Source organism: Idiotropiscis lumnitzeri, chromosome 9, assembly GCF_059441095.1.
Source record: "Idiotropiscis lumnitzeri isolate Australia: NSW breed Sydney's pygmy pipehorse chromosome 9, RoL_Ilum_1.0, whole genome shotgun sequence".
Lineage (NCBI taxonomy): Eukaryota > Metazoa > Chordata > Actinopteri > Syngnathiformes > Syngnathidae > Idiotropiscis > Idiotropiscis lumnitzeri.
In genome coordinates this window covers 11763081-11769000 of record NC_142399.1, presented here as the reverse complement: position 1 = coordinate 11769000, position 5920 = coordinate 11763081, and the positions used below count along the sequence as shown (strand labels likewise).

Below are 5920 nucleotides of genomic sequence, written 5' to 3'. Positions count from 1 at the left end.
GGGGGTTATCAGAGTCTTCCATCGCCACGGCAACCCCCCGCCCCCGCCTCCACCTCCCTCGCCCGCCCCCTCCCTCCCTTTTATACACCCCAGCCTCCATCGCAGCCTATCTGCTGCACGGAACGAGCAATTAGAGGCTGGAATATTATTGCCATCTTTAACGGGGCTCGTTAAAGCAACTAGCCACCCCCACCCCCGCCCCAAACACACGTACACGCAAAAATGCATGGGAGGACTTGCATGCGGACAGGCTGGTGGCACTGGACGCTTTAAACGAGGGCGACGAGTGGACGACATGCAACTCGGCAAGACTAATTTTGTAAACAAAGAAAAAGAAACATGAGCATCTTTTATTTATTTGTGCCTTTTTAAAATTGTATTTAATTCTCTTGATTTGTTACGATAGGTGCTCCGGATGGACTGTGGCGGTGGTGCCGGTGCAGGCTGCGATGTGACGCCGCTTCCCCCTGTTCGCGTCCCGGCCGGCTCACTCGGTCGGTCCCGCCTTCGTCACCTCGCCTAACTTCCTCGCTCCTCCCCAGAAAACAGCAGCAAGCCTCCAAATCAATACCGAAAAAGAAAGCTACCTTCTCATGGGTGATTTACGATGCCAACACTCCCCCCCACCCCCCTTTCCCTCTTTTCTTTTTCTTTTTTTCCTTGCATCGTGATCCAAAGGACACGATCCATATCCACATCCGCGGTCACAGGACTCGGCTTAGTGCGGTAGCCACCGCGGGCGGTGTGATTTTCATGTTTGCGGCTCAAATTTAACCAAGGGTGTTAAAATCGCGCCGATGGAGGCATAGGGACTCGCATTGAGAGCCGCCACCGCCGCCGCACGATCGGAGACGCCTAATCCGACCTGCAGAAAGCTGACATAATGATCCTAAGCCGCCTATGCTGCAAATCGTTGTGGAATTCAAAACTTTTCCTTCGCACGCTTTTTCGTGATGTGCACATTCTCCCGCACTGCCTGACCACGGACTGACCGCCAAGTTTGGACGGGGCGGAGTGCGTAAAATCACCTTTGCGCACCGACATTTTTTACGCGCGAGAATTGAGACTCTAAATTTCTTCGTGAGGACATTTGGGTGAGTGACTCGACGTCAGTTCAGGAAGGGAAGTCATTCTTCGTTACGGAAGGAGATGGGTTAGGGGGGTGGGGGGGGTCAGGGGCGGTTGGTGCTCCTTGGAGTGGAAGTAAAACGCTGGTATTTTCACGCTGGGGTTAAACCCTGCAAGCCTTCAATGCGCCTCGGCCAAATGAAGTTACAAGTGAAGGGCTTAGAAGCGTCGTATAATGCAAAGCCTCCTTACCTGACTGGCTCTGCTGGCGCACCAATTTAGGAGTGCGCCATTGAAATGTCAACTTGCAGGTGTTATCTAGCATTAGTGGAAACTCTTTGGGGGGTGTCGTAGTGTTCAACCCTCGCAGGCAATTCGGAAATCGCAGCTAGATTGGACAAGAGGTGAAATGCAAAACCTGAATGGAGAAGGGTGGCGCGGTGGCGGGAGGGAGGGGAGGGGCACTGCTAATTCACATTCTTTTACTCGCCTTTTGTTTACGTTAAGCATGTAATTAACACCCCCTCCCAAACAAGTTTATTCACCTGCCGCTAATTGTGTGTTTATCCGAGGGCTTGCTCAATGTTCCGAGCAGCGGGGGGCTTATTTGGTGGGTGGGACTGGAGGGTATGTGTCGGCTTACTTACTTACTTATTTGCATGGCGTTGAACACAAACACACCACAGGCTTGGGACAGCTCTTGGTCGTTAACCGCGCTATGGTAAAAGTGGATGAGAAGCGGCATGTGGCGTCACGACAGAGAAAGAAAGAGAGAGAGAGAGAGAGAGAGAGAGAGAGAGAGAGAGAGAGTGAGAGAGTTAACGGGAAGAAAAAAAGAAAAGGGTATAGTAAGGGGTTGCAGTTGTGACCTCTGTAAGTGTGCGTGCACGTGGGTGAATGTGTGCGTGCAAATGTGGCCACGCACGTGCACGCGCATCATGGAGCGAGGGGTCTGCCTGCATGCCTGCATGCATGCATGCATGTGGGCAGGCCACATGCTGTAGCACACACGGAGCGACGCGCAGAATCACGCAGGGACGGTAAGAAACATTTCTGTTCTATTTGGCAGAATATCTCTTGAAATGTTTTTTTTCCTTATATGCATGTATGTGTGAATTTCGTTTCGTTAGTTTTTACTTATGGCAAGAATGCTTTTTAACGTGTTTGATTTTGTTTTTTTTTTATTTTTGCGGTTGTGGTACAGCGTTGCATGCGTGGACAAAGTCGAAATTGAACAGCGGTATCATGTGAGTATCAACTCAAATGTCAACTTTCAAACATAACACATTTTTGTTCATATAATTCATGTAATTGCGCAAATGTCATAATGACGACAAATTACGAAATAATATGTAATTGGTTAATTTTGTTGTGCAGTAAATAAACTTTGTCCTGGCAAAGAATATTCCAATAAAAGTACGCCAATTCACCGCTGCAACGTTCAACATTCTTTAATTTGCCGCTTCACCCTTGCAAATGTCAACGTAAACCCTAACTATCATTTAAAATTCCAGTTTTGGATTCCGCTGAAATATTTAATTTGCATTTATATATTTCTTTATATTTTATTAGACTCCATAGATGTTATTATCTATATAATAATTATTTATTATTGTTGATAACAGTTTATGTAGCATTATTATATAACAAATTTATGTATTTCCTATTTTAAGTTTTCCAACGATTCATTTTCATTTGAGGCTTTTTTTACTTCTTCATATTTAAGTTTTTAATCAAATTTATGAACCCACAAATAAGGCTTTAGCTGCATAACATTTAGGGTTGGCCTTTTAATGCGCAACAATAATTATGACACTTGTTCAATGAAAAAAAGCACATTTTTACGGAGTGAAACGCAGCAGAACTCGCAACAAAAGTTTCCAACATTTCTCTGCTTCTTTTCTTCTTGGGACACTGACCCCCCCCCCTCCACCCCCCCCTTCTTTTTCTTCTTCTTCTGTCTCGTTTGCATTGTGTGTTCTCATTAGGGGCACTTCCTGGCAGAGCCGCGCGCTTGTATCGGAGCTGTCCAATCAGTGTATTTACACGGCTTGTTAGCGACAGTTAATGAGGGACAACCCCCCTCGCCCTTAGCACCCCCCACCCGTCCAACAAAAACCCTCCTCGACATTAAGATTCACCTTGTGTCAACTAATAACGAAACTTCATGCAAAATGTTTCCAAGTTGGGCTCAAAGGAAAGATCCTATCCTATATATATATATATATATATATATATATATATGGGGTGTATGGGGGGTCTGACTGACTAAGGTCGGCTTCTTCTGCAGGTCTGCGCAGATGAAATTGCACTTTTTGCGTCATAAGTCATTTCCATGCAGCGATAGTGACGTACGTGTGTGTTGTCTCGGGGTGGGGTCGGTGGTGGCGTCGGGGTGTTCTTGCTTGGCGGTGTGTGTCACCAGCGTGATGGATCCACCATTGTGTTCTAAGTGAGGCTTGACTTTTCGGCTTATTGCCTCGCTATCGGACGAGAGTTTACTTTACATTCTCCCACCATCGGTCATTTACGTTTTTTTTAATTTACTTATTCGTTTTATTATATTATTATCATCGATGGATATTGACTGATTTGCATGTTGTTTGATCGAAGCAAGGGATCAACTTATAAAGTACACCGTGCAAAATAATTGATATATTACAAATGATACTTCAGTTCTTTCTTTCTCTCTGTCTTTCTTTCTTTTTTTCTTTCTTTCTTTCTTTCTTTGCGGCTTCATAAGATTTCAGTAAAGTCAATTCCAAATGTTTTGCACTGTTTTGATGTGAATAATTACAAATGCATTTGGAAAACAAATTGACATTTATTGCTTATTCCCTTGTTCCAAATAATATGCGCAATGTGACATTTTTTAACTTCATTTATTTATTCCTCACTTTTGCCACGTGCAACGTACAGAAGCGTGTCTCGGGTTGTTCTATTGTCATTTAGAAATTGCTTTTAATGTTGATCAGGTCAATTTTCGCCGCCATGTGTAAATCTGACAACCTCAGCGTACCACTCCGTAAGAATGTACGTGAGGATTTTGGGAAGTATTCGTCACGAGTCATGTTGTTATCTGCCTACCTTATACATGTATACAGAAAATACATAGCAAATATTTCTACAGGGTTTATTCGTTTTCACAGACGTGCGGTGTTCACAGCAGCGTTGAATATGAAGTAGGCTGACTGTTCATGGAAATTTGCTTGTTTAAGCCTTCACAAGAGTGGCAATATCAGGCGTCGTTGCCAGAGCGCCCGCCACAGGACAAAATTAGAAACAACAGGTACTTTGATTGAACCATTGACAGATGCCCCCCCCCCCGTCCCCCGTGACGAATCGGTTCTGGCCCGCGGGCCGTAACTTTGATGGACCTGTTTTATTTCGTTTCAACATGTTTTCAAAGTTCTGTGGGGGTCACAATAAAATAGATCATTTGGAGGTGGAATGGGTGGGGGAATCCGTGTTTGCATGTCTATTTGAAACGTTAATAGTAATACGTTTTAATATTTTTACACTGTGGGTGATTTTGGGGTGCCCTCTAGTGGCAACAGCAGCCTTTGTATTCGCTCATTCGGCCTTATGGGCAAGCCGGGTCTGAACTACTCACCCCAACCGCACCCTCACCGTAACGCATCAAATAAGGAACTGTACATAAAGGAGTTTGGCCCGCTCCAAAGTGGGGATGCTGCGAAATGGTGACCCCCAAAATGAGCAAATTTCAGCGTGCAAATCCAGACTTCAGTGCATGATCTTATTTTAACCACGTCCTCAACCGTCCTTTTTCAGGATTCAATGCTCAAAATAGCAAGGCTGAGCAAAAGAGTACACTGTCAAGATAAAGTGCAGCAGTTCAACATTGCAATATTGCTTGTCGGTTGCTGTTGGAATATGAAGCATCGGTTCCAACTATCAAAATCACACAGCACATTAGAGCTGCTTTTCAGCACTTATGCTCATGACCAAATTCGGTACTCATTAGCACAACGGATAAGCCCTTTAACACCAAGTTGCAGCGAATGCTAAAATGTTTTCTTTATTGATGACCATGAATTCTTAAATGTAGGCGTCCCCGAAAGTGAATCACGTGACTCATTTTTGATTGACTTCCTTCTAAACAAAGAACGAGTTTGCCTTGAGGAATTTCATACCGATAAAAATACAACATTGTATAATAATAATAATAATAATAATAAAAATAATAACAATAATAAAAGAAGTGTAATGAAGAAAAAGAAAGAGTAATGTTAATAATTTTGCTTTTACTCATGCACAACCTGAAATGTTAAACTTTATGTAGGCTTTATTACGCGGTGCAAACAATACTTTCAGTTTAACCTGAAAGTTTAGACTTCATGTAAACCATTTTGGAATGTTGGATGAAATGAAATTACTTTCGTTAAGTGGCCTCAAATAAAGATTGAAAGAAGTCATAGTTTGATTTATTTTTCCGGATCGCTTAACCTCTTCCTTACAGCACTCACATTTGCACCTCAGGACAACTTCTTCAACATTGACATGCACAATTTCCTGTCCAACGAACGTGTGCACGCGCGCGTGTGCGCGCGTGTGTTTCGGGTGGCGGTAGGTTGGATCGCAGGCTTGCGCCGCTCTCTCTTCCAATGTGGCGGCACACAAGTCAGTCACTCCATCAGGGGGTGCCCCTAGCTTCTCGCTCAACGTCACGTGCTCCCTCGCGACTTTTGTCTTGATATTCAAAGTAACAAAATTGGACTGACACACGCCAAAGGTAAACATGTTCATTGGAGATTTCACGAGTCTTAAACACCGACAATAAATGATCGTGTAATTTATTTTAAAGTAAAAATAAATAAATAAATAAATTTTA

At 43.7% G+C, this 5920-nt stretch overlaps 1 long non-coding RNA gene across 1 annotated transcript; it reads left to right on the top strand.

Annotated features, from left to right (window-relative positions):
* Positions 1 to 1519: 1519 nt before the first annotated feature.
* Positions 1520 to 5500, top strand: LOC148330248 (uncharacterized). The gene is made up of 3 exons (XR_015845097.1): positions 1520 to 2108; positions 2273 to 2315; positions 3057 to 5500. It is a non-coding gene; the product is annotated as an uncharacterized LOC148330248 (long non-coding RNA).
* The last annotated feature ends 420 nt before the right edge of the window (positions 5501 to 5920 follow it).